The following is a 21,688-nucleotide window of genomic DNA, read 5'->3' on the forward strand; positions in this document are numbered from 1 at the left end:
TATGTATGTGTATATAATAAATACATATATATGATTAGATTTAGATAGCATCATTTTCACTATGTGTGTGTGTGTGTAATGTCTATCTAAATGTTCTTTTTTTCAGTGGATACATTTATTTCAATATATTGGTGATTGGTAACTAGTATAATAGCTTTAGACTATTTTTAACAAATGGCTTTACAATTTTTAATAATTTATCCTCCTATTACATCTTTTCTAAATATATTTCTCAGAAAGAGGGACTAGAGAAACTAGGCAGAAAGAGAGATGCAAATCTCTAGGTATCATGTTAAAACCAGTCATAAACATACTGTGAACCACAGTTAAGTCAGCTTCAAAACTGATTATCAAACTGTGTAAGGATAACTGAAACCAGTAACAGAGTAAACACTATATTAAGATAATAGGGTGCTGACAGGGCAGATGCCTTCCAACTGAATCATTTTTCCATTCCTGTGAATTTTTGAAATGGAGAATTAAGCATTGTCTACCTCAGGGTTACTCAGTCAGAATGTATTTCTGCAGATGAGCTTGCTGATATGACACAGAAATGCACAGTGATGAGACTTATAGTCCCAGTGCTTGCAGGCATGAGTCCTGCACATTGAGCAGGCTGGGTCAATGCTACACCCTCAGTTTGCTCTAGACAACAACAGATAGAAAACACCATGTAGCTGTAGGACAATACTTGATGGGAAAATATGCAAAGCATCATACTGTGGCGTTTTATGACACAATTGAGAAATAAATCCCTTAGGGGGCCTATGGAAAAATTCATAAATATGTAAAACAGTTAAGTCTTTGGAAAGTATATTATTTGGCAGGATTAGATTTAGAAATGGGGCAGGCTATAGCTTTCTTATATATAAGAGCTCTGACTGAAAACAAGAATTTTGAGATAAATAGCACACATATAATGGCAAATGGCACATCAGAAGATATAATCTATGAATCAGCATTTAGCCAGTATATACTTCCAGCATTGATCAGTATAAGTTCATCCAAGTCAGACAATTAAGAATTTGTATTATCTTCAATTAAACTATAAATGCATTGAAATTCCTACTTATTCACGTATGGTTATTCATTTGGAGGATACTTTATGTTGAATTTTTAATCCTAGGCTAACTTCCTTCATCTTCTAGTACACAAAGACTATCCTTGCCCTAGCCCATGATACAAGTTTTCCAAGAGAAGGCAGACAATTCCAGCTTTAATTCAAACAAAATATATATCAGATGATTATTTATTCTACTGCTTCAAATCTAATTAAATATTCCAAAGTGAAATGCAAATGGTTTTAAATAATTTGTTTTTAGAATTATATAAACCCCCAAAGTCATGCACAGTTAAGAGAGATTTACTCATATCTGTGTACATAATTCTCCTTTCCTATGCAGTTCTGAAAATGAACTCTCTTGAGCTATAAAACAATAAAACAAATGCATGTGTAAGTGCTTTATCTCTTCAACTATATTATACTTGTCAATTTGCAGTAGGTATCATAGTGCTTTGAGCCTAATAGGTACTCAAAAAGCTGGCTGAATTATTCACGTTAACCACACAGAAATGCTTTAGATAAAATTGAGAAAATGGTTGATAGTTGATGTAAATGAACATAAAGTGATGTGGCTGTGCTGTGTTCTATAGAAACAACAGAAGTGTAGATACAGCAGATGATAATAAGACCAAGCTGTTTAAATACTAAAGGATTCTTTACAGATTCCTTTATATTAACTGAAGGAAATAAAGCAGAACATGTGGTTTCTTTTTAAAAAGACAAAGTCTATAAACATCCTTTATAATGAGAAAGGATATGGATGGTTTTTAAAATTTTTGGCAACTTACTAGTATTAGTTTTTCTAAATAACAACAAAAAAAAGATTTAAATTACTAATTTCCTTATGTTAAAATAACTAGAAAAAAGATAAACTATATAATTCTGAGATATATAATATAGCAGGGCAAATATCAAAAACAAATACATTCATTGTTAAAGTCAATGAATTATTAAAATGTAAAAATTACAAATATCAATTAAAATAATACAAATAGTTAAACAAAAGATGAGGCAAATATGCTTAATCAAATAATTTAAATATTAAGAAACTGGTGAACATAATATTTACATTTAAAATATTATTATTTTATTGTTAAACACGTGGAATTTTATTTAAACTTTTTGAGAAGTAATACATGAATATATGTAGCAGAATACATTTACATTCAATCAAGACTCCTCTGATTCTCCCTCTTATCTTGGTCTCCTGTTCTTCTAAACATATAGCTGAACTGCAGTTTTCTTCTTCCTTGCAACTAGGATGGGCCATGTGACTAGTTCTGGTCAATAGACTACAAGAGTTATAGTTATGGTAGAGTGATGATAGATATCACCTTCTGTGCCAAAGAAGTTTAAGACTCTTAAGCACCTTTCTCACCATCTGTGGTAATTAAAAAGTCAGGTCTTCCAGATGCTTCAGCTATATGATGGTAGGTCTCCCTCAGACTGTATCTGAAGTGACTGTGTGGAGTAGAACTATCTACCAAAGTTGCTAGATTCATAGTGTGAGTGAGTATTAACAGTTTATTGTATTTAACCATTGAGATCTGGGGTTGTTGGTTGCCACAGAATAATCTAGCCTAACCTGACTAATCCATAGTTATTGGGTAACTGTGATAGGTCTTTCTAGTCCACCTTCAGGGAAAGCCTATACTCAGACACTTATTCCTCATATATTGAACAATTTAAAAAATAATAATGAAAAGGGTCTAACACTATTTGATATTGTACTTTTAACCCTGTATAACAGTATTGTGCGACATTAGTATTTAAAATAATTAAGGAGTCACAAACTGAATCATATAATTAGGTATTCCAAATAGCTAAAACATTCAGAAGAGAAATATACACACAAAAATATTTTTTAATTATTACATGATGTGTTCCTCATTATGTCTGTTCACATAAAATGATTAAGAAAACAACAAGAAGCTGAATAATGAGTTAATAGATTTGGCTTTTATAAATATTCATACCTATGTAACATAAATATTAATACAGGTATATTATATATATAATACATTTACATATATATATATATATATATATATATATATATATATACACATACATATCCTTCTATCTTGAGTCTAATTTCATAGCAAACACTTGGAACAACAAGCAGAAAAACAATTATACTACCTTGAAGAATTTGTACAAGGAGAGAGAAATTATTTAGAACAAGAAATAGACATGAAGGTCATTTCTTCATGTGGACGTTCAGTGATTGATGGCCTGCTTTTGAAGAGTTTCCTGCAGATCAAGAAAAAGTTATAAATAAATCACAGGAGTATAACGAATTACAGTTAGAATGTAAAGAAAAACTGCATAGTCCCTCTTACAACAGAATTCACTGAAAAGGGAACCTGAATATGAAAAGTTAGAAATTCCCATTGTACTAATCTAAAGTTTATTAGTGTCCTTGAAGAGATATATGTAGAAAATGGGGAAGGGGAAGTAATATATTTACATAAAGTCCCTGTTACACATGATAAAATGTCTTAAAATATTTAGGAGGTTCAAAACACAAAGAAATATTTTGCAAGTGTATGCTATACAGAGACCCTATCCCTGGTCCTGTCCAGACTTCTGAGGCTCTAAGATGGGGATACTTCTCTTTTGCATTATGCCCTAGCAATTGTTTTCAATGTCTTGCTATTTCAAATATCAATTGTGAAATTAGTATTTTTTAAGAAAACATAGAAGTGTCTTATGTTGTGACAATCTAAAATATTTAAATGTTTTAAATAATTTAGAAAATTTCAAAATGCTTATAAAATTATGAAAATTCACAGATAATTGAAGTCAAATTTAGTTAGGAACTATGATATCATGGTCTCAAAATCTCTAAGTCCCAGGGCTATTACTAGAAGAAATTCATATGCAAAGTGGCAGTTTGTATGTCTATCTGTAAGAGTGTATGTGCATCTGTACATACATGTGTATATGTATCTGTGAGCATGTTTTGGGGGAGTATTGTATGTAAACATTTCATGACATGATATTTTATCTTATCCAATTGTCAGTTTTAATCCATTTGTGTGAGATATGGTGACTTTATAAGTATTGGCAAGAAAATGAAAAATACTTCACAGCAGGAAAAGGTCACAGACAAACTATAATTATTTTCCAACCCATAATTACAACAACAAAATTACCTCTAATTAGGAGGACAATATTTTTTAAAGCATTTCTTTTTTTTCCAGAATAAAGGACTTGCCTTACTACATGCATATATGTTTGTGAAAATAATAAAGCTAAGAAAATGAAAAAAAACTTAAAAGATGATAGCAAACAAAAGGTAAAGAATGCCCCTCTCCCACCAAAATGGTAATATTTCAGTTGCCTGGAAAAACAAATTAATAGGAAGACAAGTCAGAAAAGAATGCTGACCAGAGTGAATGTTTCAAGTTGCATTCTCTTTGCCTACTCCACTGATGACCTAGAGGAGTTTAAAAAAAATTTAGTGAGTTTATTTAACATTGGTCTCCCATATATCTTGACATTTGTCTAATGATGGATACATGGAGGAATAGAACTTATCTCGTAAATGTGTATTGTGCAAAGCTAAAAATCAGCATACCAAAGAATCTATAATGGGGAACCTGAAACCAAAGGATGACACAAGTCTTATCATGTGTCACATCCTATTCATTAACAACTGCAAATTTAAATCTAGGTTATCTCAGTGTCAGATTAGCAGAAATAGCATAATCTTTGGAGCCCTAAGGACCTATGTTTGAATTCTGAACCCTGAGTCTGTAACTTTAAATTGTACATGTGATTTATTTGACTTTTTGAGCGTCATTTTCCATCTTCCTAAAACAGTTATGTTAAAATGTATGATGCTAAGGATATAAGGATCTGAGAAATATAGCCTTCTAGCACAGACTCTTTCTCCCCTGACTTAAGGTGAAAGTCATATTGACATGATTGTCATTGTCATTCTTCTCTACTTTATTGTTGTTATTCTTCAAATAAGGAACAACATGTTAATATGCCATTAAAGCCCTTTTGGATGAGGAGTATATAATTTTATAACTGATCCAAGGGCTAAAATTGAGAAAATAAATTATCTCAGAAACACTTGAATCATCTTTTGAAAAACAGGTTCTGAGGTTTGGGATATGAACAACCAATGATGGAACAGAGTTTTAGACTCTTTGAATCATGAGAAAAAAGAAGTCAAAATTCACTTTCAATTATGCTGGCTTCTCTAACAATTTCAAATAGATGTCTGGTGGCAAGAAATGAACATGGCAGGAGAGTAATATTCTTCTCCCCAGTTAGTAATAAGAGAGGAAAACATGTAGATGTTTAAATGAATGATGTTTTTTAAAAGTTAACTCTTTCTATCTTTCTTAGCATTTTTGGCTTTTACGTGATTCAACAGGTCATTCAGCTTATTTTGAGTGTTTACCAAGGTTTAATATTTTAGTAGGTTTAAATAATTGCCAGTGCTATTAAAGTATCTGTTAACATAAAATATTTTCCTTTATAAGCATTTAGATACATTACTATAATCATAGCTACTCCATATATTTTAAGATACTAGGCCTATCAAATAAATTTGAACACTATGTGTTGATTTCTCTCATGATATCCAGTTTGTAACATAATGTTCTACAATCCATCTCCCAAGTGAATGCTCCCCATAGGCTTGGATTTTTATACAAGAGGAAGAAATTTCAAATCCTTCTATTAAACAAAAAGAAGTATTTTTAGTCTAACTTTTAGCAGGTATTAACAGACCAATGTGTTTATTTATTTTTAATCCACAATGAATATAAGATAGCAAGTACCAGTAGTGTCCTGTTAATCTTAATTAATATTCTATGACTTGAGGCTTTTAATGCAGATATTCAACTAACAGTCACATAAAACCATGACATTAAGGGGCAAACGGAAACAAAACAACAAGAACAAAATCCAAGACATTCACAGATGAAATATATCAGTCATTTCCAATTATTTCTTTGTACAGTAAACAAATTAATGAAAGAAATTGAGGGCAGTGACCTCCTTCTCTTTCACTCTCACTTTTATTTTTCATTTTAGTCTCCCAAGAGTCACGCTTGACTCAAAGATCTTAAAAAGTAGTTGAGATTAGACATCATTCACTGACTATGATCTCATCTTGCCTAGTATCTCTTCTGTTGGTAGTAATCATATGAGTAATCATATGAGTTAATTTCAAAGAGTAATTCAAATTTGTCCTTACATTATTAACTCCAGACAAGTAGAGAAAAGCTGGCCTTGGTCCTCTAATTCTGCTCGAAGTTCAAAAGGAACAGAAAGAACTGGATTAGCTTCTCCATTTTCCCAACAGGTTTTCTTTCCCCAATTTGTTTCAGTCATTTGGGAAAATCAGTACATTTTCAGAGATCCATATACTTTAAACCTCATCCAACAAGAGTCAAGAAAACTACCAAAAATAAATAAAAATTACTTTGAGCAAGCAGCCAAAATTGATCAGAAGTCCACTCTTATATTCCTGCTTCCTAAGCAAACACACAATTTTTCTTTAATCCTACTTTTATTTATTAATAATTATAATTAAAATGTTACTGAATTTCCAGACTGCTGTATGTTAGAGATTAAAAAAAAAAAAACATTTAAACTCAGAAGAATCCCTCACATGTCTGTAGAAGCTGCTGTGTCTAAATCATCTGATGCTGACTACTACTTATGCCCAGCCAGAGATGCTTCAAGTCACAGTTTTTAATTTTTTCTGTGGTGCAAGTCTGTATATGGGAATACGGTTTCCAAATTATATTTAAAATGTAGCCCTTTAGATTTCAACATACTTCGAATAACTTTTGCTCAAAGCATAGTGAGGGCTGTGTCACACCAGGGGTAGCAAGAAGAAAGAAAAAGGGTGGGGACTAAAGAAACAAGATTTAACAACTCAGACCTCAGTGGTAGTATACATAGCCTCATGCACACATTAACTATTTCCATATGTGGAAATAGTTTCATATGCGTAACTAAAACAAGGTATTTTTAAGGCTGAAATGTAAATGCAGTAAACTTATGCCAGTAGATTTTTGGAAAGCTTTACACAGACAATTTTTCTTCTTGTTGAATAAAATTTGGTAATCAGAATACATTCAGATCATAAACCTTACCAGTATACTGGTACTTTTGACATGTGATTTCTCTGCAAATCCTGTAGACCACAGGGTCTACAGATGTAGAATGCAAATGTGGAGATAGCTTATGGACCTTAAAGTATGCCGATGGTAGCCAATAGTCCTGTGTACTCAGCTGTCTACAACTTGAAGTACATGGATGGGCCAACTTGAAATCCTTTTTGATTATATGATGGTTTGCATGTACCACTGTGACCAAATAGTAGCAATAGTAGGAAGAGAAAATAAGGTAAAAAATAAAATCAGCTCGGAGTACAACTATTTCTATTATAAACCTGACTTTGAAATATAATTATATTATAATATTATAATTATAATATTATATTTTCCTGCCTTGAAGTTCAAAAATTCTAGCAGCAGCAAACCTTCTCTATTCCCCAAAGACTTCCAATTCCTAATTGAATTTCTGGATCTGTTTCCAAATTGACAGTTGTTTCTATTTTAACAACATTAGGATTATTACCAAATCATAGTTGGTTAAGATGTAATTAATTTATCATTTATTCAAAAGTCCTACTTGTTTTTGTCACAAAAAAATATTTAACAGTTATTTAACAGGGAAATTTAACAAAAGGTACTACTCTGTGTGCGTGTGTGTGTGTGTGGGTGTGTGTGTGTGTGTGTATTTGTGAAAGAAGTATTCTTTAATTAGTCCCTTAAGAGTCCTGAATTTATCTGATTATTAATTATGAATTAATGGTCTCTTTAATTAATATTAACTGCAGGTGTACCTTTCTATTCTATGTTTTTCATATTTGAATATTTAAAGTTTTCTTTTCTGTTAGAGACCTCAAATTAAAAAAAACCCTGAAACAGATTTATGAGACTGAAAAGAATGGGCACAGAGAACTGAAAGCACCTGTATCGACATATTTTAACTACCCGGCCTGAGAAAAAAGGAAATTTGGTCCAAAAGAACAAATAGTTGCTCTGTGAAATTATTGCCCAGGAAGATAATGTGCAAAGTAACTTTACTGTTTTTTTGAGGGAGGGTTCCTCCAAACTCTATTAATTACAGATCAAACTGTTCACAAAAGTAAAAATGTTTTTTTATCAAACCACAGTTTACTTACAGCAACTCACTTTAAGATTCTTACCTCGTCATGTCCACTACTCCTAAACTATTGTTATAAACTTTGCCTGATCTCAATCAATTTGGGGCTTTTAATGACCCACTTTAAACTACATAAGCTCGGAAACAAAAACTCTGCAAATATCTTCTGATGAACTTCCCCTTCTGAGATATTCCTAAGACTGTTCAAGAGATGTCCTACGTTCCTTGACTGATAGGTTATTCTGGTGACTGGTGGGGAGAGTCAATAGTCAACAGTCCTTTTAACATGCTGAAGAAGAAATTACTGGTTATTTTTTTTCCATTTTGAAACTACGATGTGCAGCAAGTGCTAGGAATCATTTGAATACTAAAATATAGAGTGAATGGAGTTGTCTTTTAAACATTTCAAAAATTATGTGTTTATCAGATTTCTCTAAAAATGTTTTCCTGAGGTACACCTATGTATCTGAATATCTATTTAGAGTGATAATTTACTTTTATGTTACGTAAGTAGTGATGGGATCCAGATTTATTAAAACTTTAAGTAAGTGTTCTCTATCCTCTGAAAAAATGATCAGATATTACCGGGAATTTCCTTAAGAAGTAGAGCATATGATTTCCTTAGCTTGGTATCCTAACTTTAATTTCACAAGTCTCCACAGCTTTTCCTGTATATTTACTCTGCTGTGAGTCTTTGAATTTAATATGATTTCACTCAAAGTGTTCTCATCAGTCTACATGTGTATTGCTTTATAGGCATTCAAGATTTTTCCATATCTGACAGGTCTAAAGAGTAATTGAAATCTTAATTACTATAGTCACTCACAAACTTATAGTAGTAAGGCTACTACTATATACCATTTCCTCAATATATTGCATTTTTTGGTAACGCCAAGCTTTTCACACGCTGATATTGTACAAGCTATTTGTTCAATTAATGAATAAATTAATCTCTGGTGAAACGAGGTAAACAAGGCAGATCTTCATATAGCCAAAGCTTCACATTGGGGGTATCATTTTCAAGATATGGCAGACTACATAGCAAGAAGGATGTTTTCATTCTTCTCATGAAATATAAATTTTAAGAAATTCATATCAAAATTTTCTAATAATAATAATAATAATGTACCATTATATATTTTTATGTTGTACTCAGAAGTTATACATTACTATTATCCTTATTTTATAGAGAAAGGAACCAAAACTTTTAAATATTTAAATTTTCTCGAAGTCACATAAATATTGGCAGAACATGGATTTGAACCCAAGACTGTAATGATCCAAAGTTCATGCCATTAAGCAGCACCATAGTGCATCAACTCCTGTGCAACACAAAATGATTTTAAAACGGGGGTATCACAAAGTATGTTGAAGCTTTGCTTTAATGATATTGCTAGCTTAACACATTTAGCTTCATTTTACAAGTATGCACTTAAAAGAATATTAAATCAAATACCTGTTCTCATTTCTGAATCAATAAAAGTCTTATTTCTAATAGTATAAATTTTGGTCGTTTTATTAAAGACATAATGTTTGGATTTCTTTTATATCTTTAAACCATGGTAATCTTGAAACATGTATTTTGTGTTTACTTATCATACTACAAAGAGTTAAATAAATCATGATATTTAAACAGCCTACAGCAAGTCATAATGATACTAATTTATTTGTTTATTTAACTAATGTCCACGATTGCCTGTTTTTCCAGGCACACTTCTAGGTGCAGGAATAAGAGTAGTGTACAGAAGAAGCACATTCCGTACTCTCATAAAGTATACACCTAGCAAGAGGTGACAGAAATTAAATGTAAACAAGTTAATATCTAAATAAGGTATGGAGTGAATTGTATCAGGCTATTCTAAGTCTAAGTGGTATGTTTATGAAAGCATACAGTTAAAAATGCAATACATTAAGCTTTGTTTTAAATAATGGTAATCAAAGAATTACAAAAAAATGCACACTTTGCAACAATATTTCACTTTTAGCAGTTTTTTTCTGGTTTGGTTGCCTGTTTGCTTCTCATTTTGTCTCCTTCTAGAGATAATACTCTGTACTAACTAAGTAATGGTTCAAGGTTGCTCTAAGTGAAAATCAGAATTTTTTTCTCAGTTCTATGAGGAAGTAAAAAAAATTATATCAAAACCATATTCTGAACTGGGGGTAAGAGAAAACAAAATGAAACTAAACTAAAGTAAAATGGCAGGAAATAAGTGTTAAGTGGATCCATATCTCTTGAAGCAATAAAAATATAGGTTGATTCCTCAGAAATAAAAATAGAAGACAGTCATAGCTGAAAAAAAATTTTGATATTTGAAGCTTCAATTTAAACCAAATGTAATGGGAATTTCCCTGGTGGCCCAGTGGTTAAGATTTCACCTTCCAATGCAGGGAGTGTGAGTTCGATCCCTGGTTGGGGAGCTAAGATCCCACATACCTCGCAGCCAAAAAACCAAAACATAAAACTGGAGCAATATTGTAAGAAATTCAACAAAGACTTTAAAAAAATGGTCCACATCAAAAAAACCTTTAAAAGTTAAAAAAAAAACAAACATAAAGCAAATGTCATGCTGTCCTTTGATCTTATAATCAAAAGACATTGTCATCATAGAAAGGGGTTTTTGGGAGACAAATATCCATAGGTTTCTTGTGTTTCTGTATATCTGGAGAGCAGAGGCACTAATTGCCTTTTTTTTTTTTTTTTTTTTTTTTTAGGACTATCTGTTCAAGAATGTTTGTATAGCAAACTACCTTGGAATATACAGAAAAACAAAGACTTTCCCAGGCTTGAAAGGTAAGGTTAGTATCTCCCTCATAAGCAAAAAAGCCAGCATGTTTACTTTCTATTATATAAGATTTGGTTTCCTTAAGATCACAGGGTTCCTCTCTTGTCATACATCCCACTGCATATGCAGATGTCACCTGGCCCTCTTATTGTCAGTCTGTGGGAATTGGGTGGGGCTCAGGGAGCTTGGCTGTTGTTATTTTGCATCTGGCCCAGGAGTGTTGTGTCCTCTGCCAGCACCCATGTAACTGTGTCAGGCTAACTTGTTGGTTTTTAAGAAGACTAAGAAATCTCAGATATATTATAGTTTTGATAAAGGCAGCTTAAAATCTTCAAATCTCAATATTCATATAAATAAACATGATTGTATCTTTATTTATGCAGGCAGAGAAAAGCATTCAGAGCTTTAGTGTGCTTTAAAGTATTTGATACAAGTGAGAAATGGAATTGAAATATAACTCAATAACATTTTCCTCAAGAGATAAAGAAAATAAATTTGAGTGCTTTGCTCTGCCCTTTAGGTCTCCCTTACAATAACTTTTTGGCAGTTGCTTCCTCAATTTATTTTTACATGCTTAAAGGAAGACACAAATAAGGACATAATGACTCCTCTCTGAGAGCTTACAAGATATTTGGGAAAACTACACACAGACACATACAAAGCTACCAAACATATAAGGATGCAATAAAAAAATATGAACATAGAAATTATCAATAAAATTATGATCACCATTATTTCCTCAGGACTGTCTTTTTTTTTTTTTTTAATATCTCTATGGAGTATAATTGCTTTACAATGGTGTGTTAGTTTCTGCTGTTTAGCAAAGTGAATCACCTATACATATACATATATTGCCATATCCCCTCCATCTTCTGTCTTCCTCCCACACTCCCTATTCCACACCTCTAGGTGGACACAAAGCACCGAGCTGATCTCCCTGTGCTTTGCAGCTGCTTCTCACTAGCTATCTATTTTACATTTGGTAGTTTATATATGTCCATGCCACTTTCTCACTTAGTCCCAGCTTACCTTTCCCCCTCCCCATGTCCTCAAGTCCATTCTCTACATTTGCGTTTTTATTCCTATACCGCCACTAGGTTCTTCAGAACCTTTTTTTTTCTTAATTCCGTATATATGTGTTAACATACGGTATTTGTTTTTCTCTTTCTGACTTACTTCACTCTGTATGACAGTCTCTAGGTCCATCCACCTCACTACAAATAACTCAATTTCGTTTCTTTTTATGGCTAAGTAATATTCCATTGTATATATGTGCCACATCTTCTTTACCCATTCATCTGTCAATGGACACTTAGGCTGCTTCCATGTCCTGGCTATTGTAAATAGAGCTGCGATGAACATTGTGGTACATGACTCTTTTGGAATTATGGTTTTCTCGGGGTATATGCCCAGTAGTGGGATTGCTGGATCATATGGTAGTTCTATTTTTAGTTGTTGTTTTTTTTTTTTTTTAATTTTTTAATTTATTATTTATTTATTATTTTTATTTTTGGCTGTGTTGGGTCTTCGTTTCTGTGTGAGGGCTTTCTCCAGTTGCGGCAAGTGGGGGCCACTCTTCATCGCGGTGCGCGGGCCTCTCACTATCGCGGCCTCTCTTGTTGCGGAGCACAGGCTCCAGATGCTCAGGCTCAGTAGTTGTGGCTCACGGGCCCAGTTGCTCCGCGGCATGTGGGATCTTCCCAGACCAGGGCTGGAACCCGTGTCCCCTGCATTGGCAGGCAGATTCTCAACCACTGCGCCACCAGGGAAGCCCGATATTTTTAGTTTTTTAAGGAACCTCCATACTGTTCTCCATAGTGTCTGTATCAATTTACATTCCCACCAACACAGCAAGAGGGTTCCCTTTCCTCCACACCCTCTCCAGCATTTATTGTTTCTAGATTTTTTGATGATGGCCATTCTGACCAGTGTGAGTTGATACCTCATTGTAGTTTTTATTTGCATTCCTCTAATGGTTAGTGACGTTGAGCATTCTTTCATGTGTTAATTGGCAATCTGTATATCTCCTTTGGAGAAATGTCTGTTTCGGTTTTCTGCCCATTTTTGGATTGGGTTGTTTGTTTTTTGATATTGAGTGGCATGAGCTCCTTGTATATTTTGAAAATTAATTCTTTGTCAGTTGCTTTGTTTGCAAATATTTTCTCCCATTCTGAGGGCTGTCTTTTCACCTGGTTTATTGTTTCCTTTGCTGTGCAAAGGCTTTAAGTTTCATTAGGTCCCATTTGTTTATTTTTGTTTTTATTTCCATTTTGCTAGGAGGTGGGTCAAAAAGGATCTTGTTGTGATTTATATCATAGAGTTTTCTGCCTATGTTTTCCTCTAATAGTTTGATAGTGTCTGGGCTTACATTTAGGTCTTTAATCCATTTTGAATTTATTTTTGTGTATGGTGTTAAGGAGTGTTCTAATTTCATTCTTTAACATGTAACTGTCCAGTTTTCACAGCACCACTTCTTGAAGAGACTGTCTTTTTTCCAAGGTATATTCTTGCCTCCTTTATCAAAGATAAGGTGACCATATGTGCTTGGGTTAATCTCTGGTCTTTCTATCCTGTTCCATTGATCTATATTTCTGTTTTTTGTTCCAGTACCATACTGTCTTTATTACTATAGCTTTGTAGTACAGTCTGAAGTCAGGGAGCCTGATTCCTCCAGATGCATTTTTCTTCTCAAGATTTCTTTGGCTATTCAGGGTCTTTTGTGTTTCCATACAAATTGTGAAAATTTTTGTTCTAGTTCTGTAAAAAAACCATTGTTAGATTGATAGGGATTGCACTGCATCTGTAGATTGCTTTGTGAAGTATAGTCTTTTTCACTATGTTGGTTCTCCCAATCCAAGAACATGGTATATTTCTCCATCTGTTTCTTTTTAATTAATTTCTTTCATCAGTGTCTTATAGTTTTCTGCATACAGGTGTTTTGTCTCCTTAGGTAGGTTTATTCCTAGATATTTTATTCATTTTGTTGCAATGGTAAATGGGAGTGTGTCCTTAATTTATCTTTCAGATTTTTCATCATTAGTGTATAGGAATGCAAGAGATTTCTGTGCATTAATTTTGTATCCTGCTACTTTACCAAATCCATTGATTAGCTCTAGTAGTTTTCTAGTAACCTTTTCAGATTCTCTATGAATAGCATCATGTCATCTGCAAAGAGTGACAGTTTTACTTCTTCTTTTCCAGTTTGTATTCCTTCTATTTCTTTTTCTTCTCTGATTGCTGTGGCTGAAACATCCAAAACTATGTTAAATAATACTGGTGAGAGTAGGCAACCTTGTCTTGTTCCTGGTCTTAATGGAAATGGTTTAGGTTTTTCACCTTTGATAACAGTGTTGCCTCTGGGTTTGTCATATATGGCCTTTATTATGTTAAGGTAAGTTCCCTGTATGCCTACATTCTGGAGGGTTTTTATCATAAATCGGTATTGAATTTTGTTGAAAGCTTTTTCTGCATCTATTGAGAGGATCATATGCTTTTTCTCCTTCAATTTGTTAATATGGTGTATCACATTGGTTGATTTGTTAATATTGAAGAATCCTTGAATTGCTGGGATAAACCCCACTTGATCATGGTGTATGATCCTTTTTTGTGCTGTTGGACACTGTTTGCTAGTGTTTGTTGAGGATTTTTGGATCTATGTTCATCAATGATATTGACCTGTAGTTTTCTTTCTTTGTGACATCTTTGTCTGGTTTTGGTATCAAGGTGATGGTGGCCTCATAGAATGAGTTTGGGAGTGTTCCTCCCTCTGCTATATTTTGGAAGAGTTTGAGTAGTATAGTTGCTAGGTCTTCTCTAAATGTTTGATAGAATTCACCTGTGAAGCTGTCTGGTCCTGGGATTTTGTTTGTTGGAAGATTTTTATTCACAGTCTCAATTTCAGTGCTTGTGATTGGTCTGTTTATATTTTCTATCTCTTCCTAGTTCAGTCTCAGAAAGTTGTGCTTTTCTAAGAATTTGTCCATTTCTTCCAGGCTTTCCATTTTCTTGGCATATTGTTGCTTGTAGTAATCTCTCATGATCCTTTGTATTTCTGCAGTGTAAGTTTTACTTCTTTTTCATTTCTAATTCTATTGATGAGTCTTATTCCTTTTTTCCTCGATGAGTCTGGCTAATAGTTTATCAATTTTGTTTACCTTCTCAAAGAACCAGCTTTTAGTTTTCTTGATATTTGCTATAGTTCCTTCTTTGCTTTTTCATTTATTTCTGATCTGATCTTTATGATTTATTTCCTTCTGCCAACTTTGGGGTTTTCTTGTTCTTCTTTCTCTAATTGCTTTAGGCATAAGGTTAGGTTGTTTATTTCAGGTGTTTCTTGTTTCTTGAGGTAGGATTGTATTGCTATAAACTTCCCTCTCTGAACTGCTTTTGCTACATCCCATAGGTTTGGGGTCATCCTGTTTTCATTGTTATTTGTTTCTAGGTATTTTTTGATTTCCTCTTTGATTTCTTCAGTGATCTCTTCGTTATTTAGTAGCATATTGTTTACACACCATATGTTTGTATTTTTTACAGGTTTTTTCCTGTAATTGATATCTAGTCTCATAGTATTGTTGTCAGAAAAGATACTTCATAAAATTTCAATTTTCTTAAATTTACCAAGGCTGGATTTGTGACCCAAGATATGACCTATCCTGGAGAATGTTCCATGAGCACTTGAGAAGTGTATTCTGTTTTTTTGGATGGAATGTCCGATAGATATCAATTGAGTCCATCTTGTTTAATGTGGCATTTAAAGCTTCTGTTTCCTTATTTATTTTCATTTTGGATAATCTGTCCATTGGTGAAAGTGAGGTGTTAAAGTCCCCTACTATTATTGTGTACTATTGATTTCCCCTTTTATGGCTGTTAGCATTTGCTTTATGTATTGAGGCACTCCTATGTTGGGTGCATAAATACTTACAATTGTTATATCTTCTTCTTGGGTTGATCCCTTGATCATTATGTAGTGTCCTTCTTTGTCTCCTGTAATAGTCTTTACTTTAATGTCTATTTTGTATGATATGAGAATTGCTACTCCAGCTTTCTTTTGATTTCCATTTGTATGGAATATCTTTTTCCATCCCCTCACTTTCAGCCTGTAAGTGTCCCTAGATCTGAAGTGGGTCTCTTTTAGACAGCATATATATCAGTCTTGTTTTTGTATCCATTCATCCCGTCTGTGTCTTTTGGTTGGAGCATTTAATCCACTTACATTTAAGGTAATTATTGATATGTATGTTCCTATTCCCTTTTTCTTAATTGTTTTGGGTTTTGTATTTTAGTTCTTTTCCTTCTCTTGTGTTTCCTGCCTAGAGAATTTCCTTTAGCCTATGTTGTAAAGCTGGTTTGGTGGTGTTGAGTTCTCTTAGCTTTTGCTTGTCTGTAAAGGTTATAATTTCTCGATTGAATCTGAATGAGATCCTTGCTGGATAGAGTAATGTTGGTCTTAGGTTTTTCCCTTTTATCACTTTAAATATGTCCTGCTAGTCCCTTTTGGCTTCCAGAGTTTCTGCTGAGAAATCAGCTATTAACCTTATGGGGATTCCCTTGTATGTTGTTTGTTGCTTTTCCCTTACTGCTTTTAATATTTTTTCTTTGTATTTAATTTTTCTAGTTTGATCAATATGTGTCTTGGCGTTTTTCTCCTTGGATTTATCCTGTATGGGCTCTCTGTGCTTCCTGGACTTGATTAAATATTTCCTTTCCCATATTTGCGAAGTTCTCAACTATAATCTCTTCAAATATTTTCTCAATCCCTTTCTTTTTCTCTTCTTCTTGGATCCTCATAATTCGAGTGTTCGTGCATTTAAAGTAGCCTCAGATGTCTCTGACACTGTCCTCAATTCTTTTCATTCTTTTTTCTTTATTCTTCTCTGCAGCAGTTATTTCCACTATTTTATCTTTCAGGTCACTTATCCATTCTTCTACCTCAGTTATTCTGCTATTGTTTCCTTCTAGAGAATTTTTAGTTTCATTTATTGTGCTGTTCATCATTGTTTGTTTGCCCTTTAGTTCTTCTAATTCCTTGTTAAACATTTCTTGTATTTTCTCCATTCTATTTCCAAGATTTTAGATCATCTTTAGTATAATTACTCTGAATTCTTTTTCAGGTAGACTGCCTATTTCCTCTTCATATTTTTGGTCTGGTTGGTTTTTACCTTGCTCCTTCATCTGCTGTATATTTCCCTGTTTTCTCATTTTGCTTTACTTACTGTGTTTGGGGTCTCCTTTTCTCAGGCTGCAGTTCCTATTTCCCATTGTTTTTTGCATCTGCCCCTGGTGGGTAAGGTTGGTTCAGTGTGTTGTGTATGCTTCCTGGTGGAGGGGACTGGTGCTTGTGTGCTGGTGGATAAGGATGGCTTTTGTCTTTCTAGTGGGCAGGACTGCGTCCTGTGGTATGTTTTGGGACATCTGTGAATTTAGTATGATTTTAGAAAGCCTCTCTGTTAATGGGTGGGTAGTGTTCCTGTCTTTCTAGTTGTTTGCTATGGGGTGTCCAGCACTGTAGCTTGCTGGTCATTGAGTGGAGCTGGGTCTTAGTGTTGAGATGGATACCTCTGAGAGAGCTTTTGCCATCTGATATTACTTGGGCCAGGCACTTGTTGGTCATCCAAAGTCTTGAACTCTGCTCTCCCACCTAAGAGGCTCAGGCCTGACATCTGGCCAGAGCACCAAGGCCCTATCAACCACGTGGCTCAGAATAAAAGAGAGGAAAAAGAGAAAGAAAGAAAAATAAATAAATGAAAATAAAGTTATTAAAATAAAAAATAAATATTTTTTAAAATATAAAAATTAATAAAAAATAAAAAAGAAAGAAAGAAGAGAACAAGCAAACCAATGAAGAAATCCACCAATGATAACAAGCGCTAAAAGCTATACTGAAAAAAAGAAAAAGACAGACAGAACCATAAGACAAATGGTAAAAGCAAAGCTATACAGACAAAATCACACAAAGAAACATACACATACACGCGCACAAAAAGAGAAAGCAAAATATATATATATATTTAAAAAACAAAAAGGAAGAGAGCAACCAAATCAATAAACAAATCTACCAATGATAATAAGCTCTGAATACTAAGTTAAACATAAAATCAGAAACAAATTAGATACAGAAAGCAAATCCCAAGTCTACAGGTGCTCCCAAAGTCCACTGCCTCAATTTGGCAATGATTCATTGTCTATTCAGGTATTCCACAGATGCAGCGTACATCAAGTTGATTGTTGAGATTTAATCCACTGCTCCTGAGGTTGCTGGGAGAAATTTCCCTTTCTCTTCTTTGTTTGCACAGCTCTTGGGGTTCAGTTTTGGATTTGGCCCCACCTCTATGTGTAGGTCACCTGAGGGCATCTGTTACCTGCCCAGACAGGACGGAGTTAAAGGAGCAGCTGATTAGGGGGTTCTGGCTCACTGAAGCCTGGGGGAGGGAGGGGTACAGAATACGAGGTGAGCCTGCAGCAGCAGAGGCCAGCATGATGTTGCAACTGCCTGAGGCATGCCGTGTGTTCTCCCAGGGAAGTTGTCCCTGGATCACGGGACCCTGGCAATGGTGAGCTGCATAGGCTCCTGGGAGGGGAGGTGTGGATAGTGTGACCTGTGCTTGCACACAGGCTTCTTGGTAGCTGCAGCAGCAGCCTTAGCATTTCATTCCCATCTCTGGTGTCTGAACTGATAGCCACAGCTCACACAAATCTCTGAAGCTCGTTCAGGCAGTGCTCTGAATCCCCTCTCCTCTCACACCCTGAAACAATGGTCTCTTGCCTCTTTGACAGCTCCAGACTTTTGCCAGGACTTCCTCCCTGCTAGCTGTGGTGCACTAGCCCCCTTCAGGCTGTGTTCATGCAGCCAGCCCCAGTCCTCTCCCTGGGATCTGAACTCTGAAGCCCGAGCCTCAGCTCCCAACTCCCAGCCACCCTGGCGGGTGAGCAAACAAGCCTCTCACGCTTGTGAGTGTTGGTTGGCATCAATCTTCTGTGCAAGAATCTCTCTGCTTTGCCCTCTGCACCCCTGTTGCTGCACTCTCCCCTGTGGTTCCAAAGTTTCCCCCCCACCCAGCCCCTGTTTACACCAGTGAAGGGACTTTCTAGTGTGTGGAAACTTTTCCTCCTTCATAGCTCCCTCCCAGATGTGCAGGTCCTGTGCCTATTTTTTTGTCTCTGTTTTTTCTTTTTTCTTTTGCCCTACCCAGTTATGTGGGGATTTTCTTGCCTTTGGGGTAGTCTGAGGTCTTCTGCCAGTGTTCAGTAGGTGTTCTGTAGGAGTTGTTCCACTTATAGATGTATTTTTGATGTATTTGTGGGGAGGAAGGTTATCTCCACGTCTTAATCCTCCACCATCTTGAAGGTCCCCTCTTCAGGATTGTCTTTACCATCAGTATCAAATTCAGCAGAACTGTTTAAATTAATCTGAAATTCAAAACTGAAATTCAATGATAGAAGTAATAAAATATAGTTTTATTTATTGACTACAATACAAAAGTAATTGGGGTTTTACATCAGTGATATTTAGCTTTCTCAACATCACAATTAAGTTGATAATATTGTCCATATTATTTGTATTTTACCATAGAAGGCAATGTAAAATATGACAAATATCTTTCTCCTTATTTGACAAATTTTCAAAGCCTATATATATAAAAGGTTAACTACATACCAAAAACTCCAAAGCTAAGTTTTGAACTCTAAAATCTGAGCCAGAGATTGCCCCAATATGCAATTCTGCTTTTATTTTAGAGCATGCAAAGATGAGTGATTGCAAAATATCATAAACTATGTGCAATAGATTCATGGACCATTACTTCTCCAGATCTCTTCTGATTTTAAGAGGACTTTTTATACCTAACATCTTAAAAAATATTAAAATAAATACTGAATGAATGAATGACTGAACGGACAAGTAAATAAATAAGAAGGAGAGCTCTTCCTATAGTAGATCCCAACTAATCAATGAAAAAGAAATAATGGAATTAGAACATCACAACTGGACAATCATCACAGATTAATAATTGATTCAGGCAAGAATCACCAATGGATGCTAAAACTAGTAGATTAAAGTTTGAGAAATAACAAAATATTTGCATGGTCTCAAAATATCTCCCCATAAAACATTTATTAATGACAAAGAGAAAAACAGTACCTTTATAATAAGACAAGTCAACATCATATGCCTCCTGTTATGATGCACAGAAAAGAACATAGCATCACTTCTGGAGATGAAGTGAAGCATCACTTCTGCTGAAGATGCATAAATGTAATTCAGTCATGATGAAACTTAAGAGAAGGCCAAACTGTGGGACATTCTACAAAAATTACTGATCAGTTCTCTCAAAACTGAAATGTTATAAAAGACAAAGACTGAGGTGCTCTACAAACTAAGGAGACTGATGAGACATCACAGTTGAATGCAATGGAGTTTTCTTTGCCTAAAAGGACATGATTGGAACTGACAAAATTTGAATAAAGTGTATAGATTAGCTAATAAAATAATAATAATAAAATAAAATAAATTAAAATAAATACATTTTATGGCTCAGAAATAAGCTAGCAAATGGATAAACCAGCAAATGGATGAATGAATGAAAGAATGATGAAGGAGAGGATAAAAAATTAATTTTATGAAGTGAAAAATTAACATTTTAGCATGTACTTATTTTATAGCATTTGTTAAGCAATTACATATATTTATTTGATAAATTCATGTAACTTTTCATGAATTATTATTCAAATGAAATATGTAGATAAGCAAGCACAGAATAAAGTAGGTGAATAAGAGTAAATATACAATGAAGAGACTCGAAATAAACACTAAAGTAATTTTAATGTTAAATACTAGAGTGCATTGCTCAAGAAATTATAAAATTGAGAGAAAAAAAGTCATGTTTATTTCAATATATCATAATTTATTTTAACTTACCAATTTGTAGAGAAAGAAACTCAGAAATGGATGAGGACATTTATATAGTAATAATATCGATATTAATAATCATAACAAATATGATGTGAACTGGTATACATTAGTACAATGTTTCATCTACAGATGTAATTAGAATTTTTTAGGATGCCTATAATTGTGATTATTCTGTCAATGTCTGCCCATTCTACAATTTCATTCTAAAGTAACAACCGATAATTTAAAATATTTCTCTAATAAATTTCAAAATATTTTAATTATTGCTCACATCGAGAAGTTAAATTACTCATATAAAAATTATCCAAATAAGAAAGAAAATATACTTCTATAAATGGAAAATTACAAAGCACAATATATTTAACAAACTACAAAGGAAAAATATATTTTTTCAAAAAGCAGTAAAGCAAGAAAATTTGAAAAATGCAAATGTAGAGAAACAATGAGTAGAAATTAAAGGTAACTTTATCATTTTAATCATATGGAATAATAACTAAGTTATATGTGACCATGCTTTGTATTATACCTGAACAAAGCAAACAAGCAAAATTCCAACTTCTTAAATAATAGATTAATAAAATATTATTTTCACTTTATTTTATATCTAATATTTCAACACACAAATGAACTCCCTTATTTGTAAAAATGCATATTTCATATTAAGAAATATGCAGTATTCTAAAATTAAAGGTTATAAAATATAATTTAAACAGTTAGAAACAAATGCTT

This window comes from Balaenoptera physalus (assembly GCF_965194825.1).
Source record: "Balaenoptera physalus genome assembly, chromosome: 18".
Classification (NCBI taxonomy): Eukaryota; Metazoa; Chordata; class Mammalia; order Artiodactyla; family Balaenopteridae; genus Balaenoptera; species Balaenoptera physalus.